Source organism: Hylobates moloch, unplaced genomic scaffold (genome assembly GCF_009828535.3).
Source record: "Hylobates moloch isolate HMO894 unplaced genomic scaffold, HMol_V3 SCAFFOLD_3, whole genome shotgun sequence".
NCBI lineage: Eukaryota > Metazoa > Chordata > Mammalia > Primates > Hylobatidae > Hylobates > Hylobates moloch.
Genome location: NW_026652278.1, coordinates 22,536,539 through 22,551,460, shown reverse-complemented (window position 1 = coordinate 22,551,460; position 14,922 = coordinate 22,536,539). Strand labels below are relative to the sequence as shown.

At 34.9% G+C, this 14,922-nt stretch overlaps 1 protein-coding gene and 1 pseudogene across 1 annotated transcript in view; one reads left to right on the top strand and one right to left on the bottom strand.

Moving 5' to 3' along the window:
- SHOC2 (SHOC2 leucine rich repeat scaffold protein) overlaps positions 1-14,922 on the top strand; it is a 93,143-nt gene that overhangs the window by 5,930 nt on the left and 72,291 nt on the right. The gene's annotated exons all lie outside the window — the stretch shown is intronic.
- On the bottom strand, positions 10,971-11,578 carry LOC116483728 (large ribosomal subunit protein uL13-like; annotated as a pseudogene).

Below are 14,922 nucleotides of genomic sequence, written 5' to 3'. Positions count from 1 at the left end.
CCCTGACCTCCCTGGGCTCAAGTGATCCTCCCACTTTAACCTCTCATGTAACTGGACTACAGGTGTGTGCCACCATGCCTGGCTAATTTTTCTATTTTTTGTAGAGACTAGGTTTTGCTGTGTTGCCCAGGCTGGTCTCAAACTCCTGAGCTCAAACAATCCACCTGCCTTGGCCTCCCAAAGTGCTGGAATTACAAGTGTGAACCACCACGCCTGACCTTTCATGCAATATAATTTAATACTTCTTCCAGGGTGTATCACGTGAGGCCTAATTTTGATATCCCAAACTCCATTCCCTGCAGAGTGCCATAGTTTTCTGTGTTAAAACACTCATTTGCATTTCTTGATCCTTTTAATTATTTTTATTATAGTAACTTGAGAAATTTCTTTTTAAAATATTAATATTTTAGCAATTGCCTTAAACATGTTGTTACACCTCGTTTATCTTGAGATTACTTATTAGGAAACTAAAACTATCTGGTGTCATCGGCTTGGTTACTACCTCATGCACTCTTCATGTGGCTAAGCTCTAATCACCCTTCAGTCCTCAATTTTGTATCCCATACTTTGGGAGACCTTCCTTTCATCCCTAGTTAGGTTCTTCTGTTTGAAGGTATCCTAGTGCTTGTACTTCCTTTTTTATAACACAATTTTTGTAATGATATGTTTGATGTCTGTCTGTATTGCTAGACTGTAAGCTTCAAGATGAGCATTGAGTATGTCTGTCTTATTTACTGTTCCACCCGTATACAATGTCTAGACTCTGTAGGTTCCAAGTGGAAAATTAGTTTTAGATGAATAGTCTACAGCTCCAAAACAAACTGAACAGGCCCAAAGGAAGGACAAAGAGATGTCATAATGTTCTTGTTTTTAAACACACATTTTCTGTTCTTAGAGTTCTTCAAGCCTTAATTCAGGCATTTTTATTCTCACATAGTGCACAATTTTTAAAAGTTTGGTAACCAAATGTAAAAAGGACTGAAATTACTCCTAGAGGCATAAGAGAGTTGAAAATGAAGAGCAGAAGAAAAACTCAAAAAGCCAGATGCAAGACATTTTGTAAAAACAGCAGTTTATAGCAACTTAATGTTATGACAAACATGCGTAGAATCTTTCAAGACACTTTGTTTTATACATAGAATAGTATAAAAAAATAATGATCTAGGATCATGAAGAAGAGGTTATTGGATATTAGTAAGTTTTGTTAATAACCTCATGTATTTTGGAAAAATTCCATTCAAAATGATAGAATTTAAAACTTTTACTGTGTTAAGCTTTTCTTACTGGAAAGGTTTGCTTAATGAGGTAAAACATAGTAGGTAACAGTATTTATTGAACAAAATTTAAGTTGAAACAATTAGCTGAAAATACTGAATCAGTGCAGTATAATATACTACCTTATAATTTGTAGAGGTAGATATTATGCTTACCATGTGTTTCTTTGTTCACTTTGCTATGAAATATGTAAAATTGAGTAGCAACATCTTTTTCTTTATCCACTTTTAATGAAAACATAACCTGTTGCATTGATAAGACAAAATAGCTAAGTGTTTCTTCAACTTTTATTCTGTTAAAGAAAATAAGCTTAATTCCTTGGCATTTCCTGGTTACCTGGACTGGGGAAATTAGGTTGAAAGTCATAGTTCTTTGCTTAAAGTATGTGGTGTCTGACAGATTGGGTGACCTGAAATAGATTATATTTAATTCAGTTTGGGTTTGTATATATCTGCAATATAGAATTCAAAATTTCACCAGAGCTTTAGTTCTGGTTCAAATAAATTACATTTTATTTTGATATTGTGATCTCTTGAATTCTGTGACTATAAGGATAGGTAGGAGAGCTAGTTATTTTGCTCCTAAAACAAATATTTGTTTATCTACCATGTGCTGATTGCAACTCTAAACTCATAGAAATGGGATGCTTATATACTAGGCAGCTTAAAATAGTAAGGTTTTATGATTTAATCTTGAAGACATTTATTTCTGTACTTTGGAAGTAGTGATTTGAAATTCTTAATACTAGAAAATGGCCTAGTTTCAGAACACCCACTAAGCAACTGTGGGAACTCAGTATGCTAAATGGCTGGTAGTGCTGCAGTATTTTTTAAATTTTCCCCACCTCCTGTTATATAATAGCTTATAGTAGTACAACAGAATATGAGTATTTGGGACGAGAACAAAGCATATTGAAACTGCAGAACGATGTGAGATTGTGTCAGGCTTTGTGTTGGGCATCAAGCACCTTAAGATAGTCAGATATAATGATGGTTAGTGAATGTTTGAAATAAATCAGGTGGTAATGTTTTAGGTTGCAAATAAGGCTCATGAAAATAATTATTTGGAGGCTTGAGAAAAATGACTTTTAAAATGGAGTCACTATTTTTAAAACACAACATTCTTTTATTAGAAAAAGTTTGATAACTGATATAAATATTCCGATGATGCTTGTGTACAATACTTAAAGCTTTTAGTGAAAATAATTTTTATTTAAATATTTCCCCTGGCCAAGCGTGGTGGCTCACACCTGTAGTCCCAGCACTTTGGGAGGCCGAGGCGGGTTGGTCACCTGAGGTCAGGAGTTAGTGAACAGCCTGGGCAACATGGTAAAACCCCGTCTTTACTAAAAAAACAACAATTAGCTGGGTGCAGTGACACATGCCTGTAATCCCAGCTACTTGGGAGGCTGAGGAAGGAGAATCGCTTGAACCCGAGAGGCAGAGGTTGCAGTGAGCTGAGATCACACTACTGCACTCCAGCCTGGGCAACAAACAAGCAAAATAATTTCCCCAGACTGTTGTGCAACCCAGTCATTATAGCATTGTTTCAGCCTATAAGAACCAGATACTGAAATTGATTAGAAACTATTAAAAAAAGTTCACTAGTTTATTTACTTTTTTATTCAGGAAAATATGGTTATAAAGGAATTTGATAAAACATACTTTTACCAGCTTATTTTGTTAATTTATAAAGGGACCAAGTTGAGCCTGCACTAGTTGTAAGAGACAGATTAATATTAAATGTTTCAGATAAAAGGTTTTATGATATGAAAAAGGATGGACTTGAATTTGCTTTAAACATCAGCTGTATGGCAGGCGCAGTAGCTTACACCTGTAATCCCAGGAGTTTGGGAGGCTGAGGCAGATGGATCGCTTGAGCTCACAAGTTTGAGACCAGCCTGGGCAGCATGGTGAAACTCTGTCTCTACCAAAAATACAAAAATTAACAGGGTGTGGTGGCATGCATCTGTAGTCCCAGCTACTTGGGAGACTGAGGTGGGAGGATGGCTTGAGCCTAGGAGGTGGAGGTTGCAGTGAGCCTAGATCTTGCCACTGTACTCCAGCCTGAGCAACAGATCCAGACCCTGTCTTAAAAAAAGTCAGCTGTATAACTCTTGTAGAGTTAGCTCTATGAGTAATACCTTAATGCCTATGAAAAAACTTACCTGGCTTTTTCTCAATTGGAACTCAATTATACCTGATATTTGCATGTATATATGTGTATATATATAAATACCATAATATAACAACAATGATCCTGTGCCAAGATCTTGAAGATTTTTGTTTTATCAAAGAAAGCTGAAATTGTTTAATATAATTGAAGTTTTCTTATATTTTGTCATATTCAAATTCTTTGAAAATTGATAATCTATAAATAGTAGATTCATGTGGTAAAAATAAAAATTGTTCATTAGCACATCTTATGGCCATTATCCAGTTTTTATAACTAATTATGCAAATTGATAATATTTGAGTTGCTTCCAAGAGCAACTAAGAATCACTAATGTCAACATTTTTTTCTTCCTGGCATGATTTCAATAATATATCACTTGCTACCTGCAAATTACTACGCGATTTACATGTTTGTGGAGTGGAAATTTTTTTCATATCAAAGCTTCTTTAACCTATGTGGGAATCTTATTTTGAGATTTTCTTTATCTGCTCGAACTGCTATAATAAAATACCATAGACTGTGTGGCTTAAACGACAGTATATATATTTCTCACAGTTCCGAAGGCTAGAAAGTCCAAGATTGAGGTGCCAGCCGTTTCTGTTCAGGGCGAATGAAGAGTCTCTTACAGGTCTTCCTGTTGTATCCTCAGTTGGCAGAAAGTGAGAGAGCAAGTTCTCTGGTCTCCTCTTACAAGGGCATTAATCCCATTATGAAAACCCCACCCTTGTGACCTCATCTAAACCTAATTATCTCCCGAAGGTCCCATCTGCAAATACCATCACATTGGAGGTTATAGCTTCAGCATAAGAATTTGGGAAGGCCACAGTTCAGGACATAGCAGGATTATATTCACAAGATAGTAGATAATACATACCAGTTGGGAATTGTAGGGTTGTGTTTAATGTGTTAAATTACAAAAATAAAGTATCCCTTTATGTATATTAAAACATATAAGAGCTGCCTTTCAATATCTTGAGTAACTTCTGATGGGAGAAATTCCTTATTACCCTTAAATTGAGTATGGCTACTTATTATGTTTCTTTTGATCTTGTATGAGGAAGATTTTTGCTTCTTGATATTTTTTAAAATGTAATACAGGGATAATGAGATTATATTTTTAAAACCCAAAATATTTAAGTTCCACTTAATAAACCAAACTGTCAGGATAGTAGATAAATAGTTAAACATAGAGGTCTTTTAAAGTCTCAAAAATGGAGTATATAAATGTAAGAAAGGCCAGTTGTTTTATAATCATGGCAACGTACTAAATACTGACTGATACTCGAATATAAGATACCTTGAGACCACACACTCCTAGTCTTCTTATTGAGAGCACAGTTATTTTTATTTTTTTTCCTGACAGTTTCTGATAGTTAACAGAATGAGTAATGGAAAGGATTTATAATGAGATAGACTTAGTGAAGAAATATGTGGCTTTATATGTACAAAAAAGTAGTAGTTAAATTTAATTAACATTTTTTAGTTTAAAAGGTCTGAAAATCTTTTTTTCTTTGAAAATACTATATTGAATATTGTAGTCATCTTAGTGTATGTAGCAGTTATATTTTCTCTTTTGCTTTACACTGGTAGTTAAATAACTAGCCTTTTTTTTTAAATTGTCAGTTTGCATGGGAAATGAAAAGTAAAGTATATCTTGGGAATACTTAAGTTGTGTGTGACATGTTTGGAGTTCCTTGGCAAGAAAGGCAATTTAAGCAAATATTCACAAGTAAATCTTTTTTTTTTTTTTTTTTTGGTAGTGTTCATGTGGCATTTAAAACTTTTCAGATAATGTTTGGTCGTTTACCATTTGACGTTTACCATTATATCTTAGTACTTTTGAGACTTTTAAATCTCCTCTTCCCTATCTTGCCTTTTAACTGTGAGACTTTGGTGGAGAATTTTGCAATTTATGCATATGGTGAGTTGAAGTGTTGTACAAGAGAGCTGTAATCCCAATTATGGTTTATATTGTGGATTGGGTAAACAGGAATTTTCAGTTCTTTGCTCTAAACTGTTGTTTTCCTAGAGTATAAATTGCACGTAAAGTCTTTTGCTTTCCCATAGAAGTAATGCTATGTAAAATAAATCAGTCCCATGTCTCCATGTCTTTCCAAAATATTTTATTTTGCTTCCTTACCAAGGAGGCAAAAGGTTGAATGAATGAATTTGAAGATGCTATGAGTTGTGGACTCTTGACATAATTCTAGTTAAATGGACACGTGTAGAACATTTTATTTTCGTGGACAGCTGTTAGCCTCTATCCCCTACCTCAGGTTCACTTGTGCTGCTTAAAGATGTGCTTTTCCATTTCTCTGTAAACAATAACATTCTTTTAAGCATGTTAATTTTGGGTGTTTTCTCATTCTTTGGACCAATCTTTTGGTCTTCTAACTTTGAAAGTTCCTTTTTAAACTCTTAAACTGCAAAAATATATAGGTTTACATGATTTAGGTGGGAGAGCTCTTTTTTATTTAAAAGAATAAGAAGCCTTTACATCTTAATAAATAATGGGAAATACAATTGAGATCTTGTTATTTTTAGGTGTTCATGTCAAAATTTGAGTGACCTGGAGTTAATTTTAAGAGGATATATGGGAACTCCATGCATGAGATGAAATTTTGTTTATTGTTCATTTATCATGTTATTAAACCAGTATTTATTGAGCATTTATTTTGTGCTCAATAAAAGGTTCATAATATTATGTTTAGAGTTATTCATAGAGTAAAAATTGCTGTCTAGAATGGCAGATAAAGCCAAATTAACAAGTATTTGTTGTTCTTTCAATAAATATGTGTTATATGTGCTAAGTATTGTCCTAAGTACTAGAATACAACTGTGAAAAAGGCAGAAGCATTCCCATTTTCCCATTACCTTTAAATGAGGGAGTCAGACAACTAACCTGCCAAGTCTAATAATAGCATAATAAGTGTTCTGTTAGGGGAACTTTTAAGTGGGAACACAGAGGAGGTGGTATGCAGAAAGGCTTTTGAATAATTAGGAAAAGCCTTCCCGGACCTCTAAGCTGAGGTCTGAAGAGTAAGTAGGCGTTAGCTCAGTGAAGAATTGTAAATCTGTGTTTCTGGCAGAAGCATATAGTTTGTGCAAAGTCCTGGAGACAGGAGACAGGAGGCTCTTTCATGGGATGTGAAAGAAGTTCATGTGACCATAGTGCAAGATGGGAAATATTAGAGTTGTGGCAAAAGTATGCAGGGGCTAGATCTTCAAGACATGTGAATTATTATTAAGAAATTTGGGTTTAATCCTGAGGACTCCCCTCAGTTCTTTTAATTGGACATTAACCTGATTAGATTTGAATGTTTGAAAGATCACTCTAATTACAACATAGTGATTAGGTTAAGAACAGGATGGGAAAGTGGATATGGTGAGACCAGTTAGAAGGCTATTAGAAAAGAGAATTTGGTATACCTTATAGCAGGGTAATGGCAGTGAGAATGAAGAGAAGCCAATGGCATTGAGAAATTTGGGGAGAAAAATTGATAGGATTTGGTGATTGTCAGAATGTAAACATTGAAGGGGAGAGAGAAGTCAGGATGACACCACCTGGATTCCTGGCCCCCTTTCCACCTTTTTTGGTTGATTCCTGTTTAGATGTTATCTCTTTTAAGAAGCCTTTCCTGATTCCCCTAACCTCCAAGGCTAATTCAGGTGCCTTCCCTCTGTGCTTCAACAGCACTTACTCGACTTTTTTCTTGCTTTACTCACTTGTGTATAAGCTTTCAGGCAAGGATTGTGCTTTATTGTTATTGCATGGTTTGCAGCTTGCAAAGTGCAAGGTATACTAAGTGCATTACACTTAGTATAAATGTTGACCAAATGAAAATATACGTTTTATATTTATAAAAATTTAAATGCAATTGGAGAAAATTGGTTTTCTGAACTGCTAATATTCAAAACTTGTTTTACAACTTTAGAGTGAGTCATATCATTCCATGTACTTCTGAATGCCACTTGTAAAAACAGTTTATATTGTAATTCTGGCTGGAAGTAGTAGATATATTAAATTCTTTATGGGTAATCATAGACTAAATGATCTCTGATTATTATATAGATCTTTTATGCATTCAGGTTCTTTGTAGGTAAAGTTTTAATTGGCTTTATTAGTTTAAAAATTAACATCACTATCAGTGTTACATATATTTTGTTTCAAAATGAGAGTAGCTTTTTTTCTAATTATGAAAGGAGTGATTACTCATAGTATACATTTAAAAGATATACATACAGAGATAAAAAGTGAAAATCACTTGTAATTGAAGGATAGCATTGCTAACACTTTATGTTCTAGACTTTCAAAATTTTATATATGATTATATATGATTAAGTTAAAAGAACAATTAACAGTAAATACGTATGTTTGTACAAGATGAGGTATTAATATCTTTATACAAAGAATCTTAATAGCTAGTATGTAGCCAAATAAACCAATAGAACTAGGATACTAAACTTCAATTATTACAGGAGACCAGGCAGGTAACATAAATGAGTGAACTCAGTAGGGGAAATATATGAGGTGGTTGAATTGTAGAACACTTGGAGAGGGCAGCTCCTTTTCAGTGTCAGTTGATTTTCGTCATTAAGAAATACGGAGCTGGGCGCAGTGGCATGGACCTGTAGTCCCACTACTTTGGAGGCTGAGGTGGGAGGATCTCTTGAGCACAGGAGTTCAAGGCTGCAGTGCATGCTGATCACACCTGTGAACAGCCATTGCACTCCAGCCTAGACAATGTAGTAAGACCCTGTCTCTAAAAAACAAACAAAAGAAATGTGGATCCAGTTCAGTGATGCCCATATCTTTTGATTTTTTTTTAATGAAAGTTTGGATTTTTATGTGAGGCTCCCAAAGATTAAATTCTGGCAAATTAAAAAAGCCACAGTGTGTGTTAAGCACGATGTAGCTATTAGCTGTATTTTGTATGAATACCACAAACAGTGGAGGAATGGAAAGATTTGCACACTCTTACTAATAATTATGTAGATATAAATAATATATCATTTTCATACATCAGATTGATGAAAATGATTACTAATTTGCAAGGCTGGAAGAGTATAAGTTGATGCAGGCTCTTTGGAAGAAGGCAGTTTGGAACTACAGATAAAAATTTAAAATGCATATTAGTTTGGACCTGACAGTTCTACTTTCAGGAATCTGCCTTACAGAAATATTAGTCCCTGTGGGTGAAGAGTAATGTTCAGTGAAGCATTATATATCTTGGTGAAAACAAGATTAAAAAATGTAAAGGAAAATAGAAACAACCTAAATATCAGTTGATAATAGGAATGATTAAATTATGATATAGCCATATCACAAATCATAGTCAATGAAAAGATGAAATATATCTGTATTCCTGTGTGGAAAGAGTCTAGAATTTACTATTTGTTATTTATATACAAAAATTATAATTTATATACATAAAGTTATACTATGCTGTCATTTTTAATATCTGTACAATATTGCATAGTACCATAATTTAGTCTATTGATGTACATTAGGTTATTTCTAATATTTTGCTATTTATATGCACATTGCAGTGAACACTCCCTTTACATATGTCCTTGTAGTGTTGTCTCCTAAGATATGTTCCTTTTATATTTTATATGGTGACAACATTAAATATCTGAACTCTGTGATATCTTGGGGACATACATTTACCTCTGATAATTTGCTGTTTGTATGACCCTTGAATTGAGTAAATGTACCGTGGGCATGTTAGACCAGAGAACTAACCAGAAAAGTGGCACTGTGTTTAGTCATCCTAGATTCTTTAAGATTTTTAAAGGTAACTTTGGTAGTTTTTATTTAGTCCATACAGGCATGTGGTGCAAAATTCAAAAGATATAGAAAGGTAAAGTAAATCTTTCTCCCACTCTGAAACCTCTTCTACCTAGTTTCTGTTCCTGGGAAACTACTATGAGTTTATTCATCCTTCTGCACATATTTTATACATATATGTATATTTTATGCACATATATGTATATATTTTAAGTTTTTGTAAATGATAGCATACTACGCTGTTCTGCAGTTCACTTTTTCTCACTTAACTATAATAATATCTAACACTTACAAAGTGCTTTGTTCTAGGCCCTGTTCTAACAGGTGTTTTGGTATTGATTACTAATCTTCATCACAAACGTGAGAAGTAGGTAAATATTATTCCCTTACCACAGAGGAAGAAACTGAGGCACAGAAACTTTAAATGACATGCTAGTAAGTTGTCAGCTGGAAGGTGAACTCCATCATCCAGCAGTTTGGCTACAGAGTCTTTTATATTAGCCCATTTGCTATACTAACTCAATTGTTGCCCTATTCTTTTTATTAACTACATAATATTCCCTTGAAAAAACTTTAATTTATCTAACTAGGTCCTAGTTGGTGGACATTTAGGTGTTTTCACATATTGCTGTTACAGATGATGCTAGTGTGAATATCCTAATGCTTACAAATGCCTGTGTCATTTTGAATATGTAAATCGATTTCATTTTCATCCATTCAAATTTGGGAGTTAGGGGAGTCTTGTGTTCATATAGTTACATTCTATTTTGAGATCTAATCTGAGATCTTTTTTTAAATGAATGTATTTAGCTAATTTATATTTATTATAGCATTATGGTTATAGCCTCATCTTTTATAGCTAATGGACTAAGAGATAAGTCAAGGTATGTTAACAATTGAAATACACTTAAAGATGTAAAGCAGTACAGTATAAAGATATTAGCATTCCTCAGTCTATTTACTCTCTTACCTTTTTTTTGGTTATATAAAAACATTATCAGGAATTGTAACAATTACATTATATTCTGTAGCCATAGCCATAGTTTTAGACCAATAGTTAAGTGGATTCAAATGCTCAAAATTTGTTGTTTTTGATAGTTTTTTAAAAATCTTTTAGATGGCTGAACTTTATCATCAAGTATTTTCTTAAAGTTTATGAAAACTATTCCTTAGGGTTTTGCATATTTAATGACGTTTAACTGTTGGTTTTATGCTGGGGGTAAATTCTTGAGTACTCTAGGTATTGCTTCATTGATTTTTTTTTTTTGAGACGGAGTTTCTCTATTGTCGCCCAGGCTGGAGTGCAATGGCGTGATCTCGGCTCACTGCAACCTCCGCCTCCTGGGTTCAAGTGATTTTCCAGCCTCAGCCTCCTGAGTAGCTGGGATTACAGGCGCCCCTCACCCTGCCTGGCTAATTTTTGTATTTTTTTTTAGTTGAGACAGGGTTTCACCCTGTGGCCGGGCTGATCTCAAACTCCTGACCTCAGGTGATCCGCCTGCCTCGGCCTCCCAAAGTGCTGGGATTACAGGCGTGAGCCACCGCACCCAGCCTGCTTCACTGATTTTTAAACATTGATTCCCTCCTCCTTCACATGTTAAGATGGTAATGTTTTTTGCGTAGATTCTCAAAGGATTCTCTTTTTAAATCTTTGAGAAATAGTAATTTTACTATTGCAGTATTTATCTTGATTAGTCTGCATCAGCTTTTCTTAGGAAAGGGCATGTCCTTTTCTTTTTTCTTTTTCTTTTTTTTTTTTTTGAGGAATTAACAGTCTTTATTGGGCTTAGACCAGGAGTCCGTGGGTCTTGAGGACCTCTGTGTATTTGTCAGTTTTCTTCTCCACATTCTTCTCGGCCTGTTTCCATAGCCTCATGAGCTGTTTCTTCTTCCGGTAGTGGATCTTGGCTTTCTCTTTCCTCTTCTCCTCCAGGGGTGGCTGTCACTGCCTGGTACTTCCAGCCAGCCTCGTGAGCCAGGCGCCCTAGATAGGCAAACTTTCTTGTAGGCTTCAAACGCACAACCTTGAGGGCAGCAGGAACCACCATCCGCTTTTTCTTGTTGTAGGGCGGTGGGATGCCGTCAAACACCTTGAGGCGGTCCAGAGCGGCCTGGCTTCGCTTGGTCTTGTGGGGCAGCATACCTCGCACGGTCTGCCAGAAGATGCGGCTGGGGGCCTGGAAATGGTAGGGGCCTCGGGAAGGGTTGGTGTTCATCCGGTTGCGGAGGAAAGCCAGGTACTTCAACTTGTTTCTGTAGAAATTGCCAGAAATGCTGATGCTCCTTCGCAGCGTACGACCACCACCTTCCGGCCCAGCAGTACCTGTTTAGCCATGATGGCCGCCAGGCGGCCTAGGAGATGCCCTCGACCATCAAGCACCAGGACCTGCACCTCCGCCGTCTTCGGCAGCCGCTTGGAAAGCTTCTTTTTTCTTTTTCTTGGTCCAATCCTGACTCTGTGTTTCAGTGATATCAAATGAGGTCTGTGAAAGCTTCCAATGTTTCAAGCAAGGGACTGTTGTGTTTGCTTTTCTGACTGTCATGTAATTTACAGAACTGAACTAATAGTTTTAAGATTTGAAGATGCAAGCCATTTCCCTGGCTTGAGCTCTTCTAGCATCCCTCTTTACCTTCACTGTATTTAGTAGACCTTCTCATATAGTATGGTTAGGGGTATGTCCTAGTTTGTTGAAGATGTAGTTTGTGTTTCGGTTTCTCACTCTCCTCTCCTAGTTGTTTTCAGATATTTTTAAGAGGAAAAGGGGACCATACCATCTTTCTCCTGTCATTTCAAATTAGAAATCCTAAGAGCTATAGGTCAGTCCAGTTTTGTCAGAATTAAGATAACTTTAAGGAATAAAGTATGAGCTGATGTAGTTTTCTGAAAACCAAAAATAGTTCATTTACAGAGGCTCTTTTGGGTAAATTTTTTTTAATTCAACAAAATCACAATTTAACATACGAGTTTGATTATATCAGTTTGTAGTTCTGAAGTCTTGTGCATTAGAAAGCATTAAGAATGAAACTAGTAAGTCTGCAATTAAGAATTAAGCATGAGACTAGAGACCAATGCCTAAAGACTAATATAATAACTAAAGTTAGGGTTTAGTTTTAGAGTACTCATCAGTTCTTCAGTTTGCTTTAGATGGTGATTCTTCTTTCAACTGAATCTGAAAATTAAACTTTCATGTACTAAGTTCTGTTACTAGAATATTTTTAAGTCCTTTAGCTTAATGAATGTTAGTTCTAGAATAATCTGGTATTCTGAATGGCATATTGTTTTTCAAGGGCAATGTCCATTTATTTTCTTCACTTAATTGGCCCTATATGTTAAAAGAAATATGTTTGAAAAATTTTGATAGCTAGTGGGCAAGCCTTCTTCTGTTCTCTGATTTGAACATATTCTTATATTCATTTGCCTGAGTTTCATTTTACCTGTGGCACCTGAGAGAAGCTAAGTATTTTTTCCACCCCATTTCTTTTATTTGACTGACTATATATATTTCTTAGTCTCAAATATCTAACATCTAACACATCTAGCAGCTTCACAGAAAATTTTAATGCTTGGTAGATTATTGGAGCTTTCAGTTTTTAGCCTTTGTTACTCTAGTTATTGATCATTTCAGTATTTTTAAAATCTCAATTACATTTTTAATAATTTATAATAATAAAATTTGATCAATGTTTTAATTTGATAATAGTGCCTATGTTTACTACTAAATAAGTGTATTTTGAGCAGTTGAAACACTATGAGATATTGATAGATATTTCTCAAAAAGGGTTTTCTGATCCAAATAAATTTGGGATATCTTCTATGTAATATAATAATGTACTTTGCGAAGAACGTATAGAACACTAATAATTTCTACTTAAAGGAAGAGTATACTTACATTGGAAGCACATCTTATCCCAAACCTATTTGATAATGGAACTAAATGTTGTAGAAATACATTTTGGGAAATGCTGAGAATGTATTATAGAATATTTTCAGATCATTGTGTTGTTACGGTATTCCAATACATGTATTTGCATGTCAGTTGCATTTTAATAGGGATAAATGGTAATTGCTGTCCCAGGATGTAAATATAATCAGAACGTTTAACTGTGGTAGTATGTTTTCTATAAATCTGAGAGTTTTTTGACATGGAAATTTTGTTACAGTTGATTTTCCAGACTAAAAGTAATTTTTGAGTGCCTCCTATGTATTAAACATCAAAAATTGATCTTCTTTCGAACTACTTTCTGTTAAGTCTTAGCAGGAGGAATTTTAGAAATCTTGTAGCCCTCCCGACTTACTTTTCAGTAAAAACTGAAGCCTGGAAATGTAGCTTTTGCCTAGGTCACATTGGAACCAAGCCCTTTAACTCCAGATTTTTTTGCTATTTTTTTGCTGCCTTAAAAATTTTATTTATTTATTTTTTTGAGACTTGGTTTCACTGTGTCACCCAGGGTGGAGTGCAGTGGCACGATCATGGCTCACTGTAGCCCTTATCTCTTGGGCTCAAGCCGTCCTCTCACCTTAGCCTCCTGAGTAGCTGGGACCATAAGCATGTGCCACCATGCCTGGCTAATTTTTTTTATTTATTGTAGAAATAGAGTTTCCTTATGTTGCCCAGGCTGGTCTCGAACTTCTGGTCTCAACCAGTCCCTCTACCTTGACTTCCAAAAGTTCTGGGATTACTTTTGAGTACATTACTTTTGAGATGGAAAGCTAGGTGGTATCTCCACTTAACATGAGAATTGAGGTAAGATATCGAGTCATCTTTAATGTTAGATTATGAGGTATGTCAACTTTAATATATATAGAACTCAAGTTTCTAGACATCTAGTTTCCCCTTGACTTCTCTGAATTATTTTTCTCCTAGGCAAGAGAAAAAGTTTTAAAATAAGCATGTACCCTTACCAATGTTAGTACTAAGGAATAATCAGTGATAGTTTTTAAGAATTGGTGCACAGGCCAGGGATGGATGAGTCAGATTCTTTTCTCAATTGAGCTACATCATAACTTCTTAGTGGTCAATTATGGAAATATTTTCCTACTGTTAATGGAAAAGTGGACTTAAATGACTATGAAGTTAATCTCTAAGGTGCTGAATTAAAATTTATAGAATATATTCTTTTTAACATACTTTTCAGAAGACACCATTCTGTTGAAGATAATTGGCCTCTTGGTTATATGAATTATGCATTTAGACATAATGTATTATTGGAAGAAATTTCTCTTTTAAATACCAGATTGATAAAAGTTATTAGTGTCATCTGTAGAATCAGGACTGAAATGATAGGAGAAAATTTTTTTTCGAGATAGACATGTGTATTTTGTGTATTTTGTTGGCCACTCATTTTACTGAGTTTCCCAAGACTAGAAAGCAATGCTGCCTTTCCTAATCTTGTTTCATCAAAGTTTCTTGGGGTTTATGTGTCTAATCTTTACATTAATTGTGGTGTATGTTCTTCTGTTTCTTCTTCTGTGTCTCTTTCAGAGATTCGTAACTCTCACATACCTTTATATTTCTCTTAGAATAGAAATGAATCATATTAGGAAGAAGGCACATCTTTAGGGTTAGGTTCAAAAGTCAGCATATACGTGAAAATAGTGTATATTAAAAATGTCCATTCAGTCCTCTAAATGCTCAAAGTACAATACATGTGATTTTGCATGTATCATGTATGTAAATTCA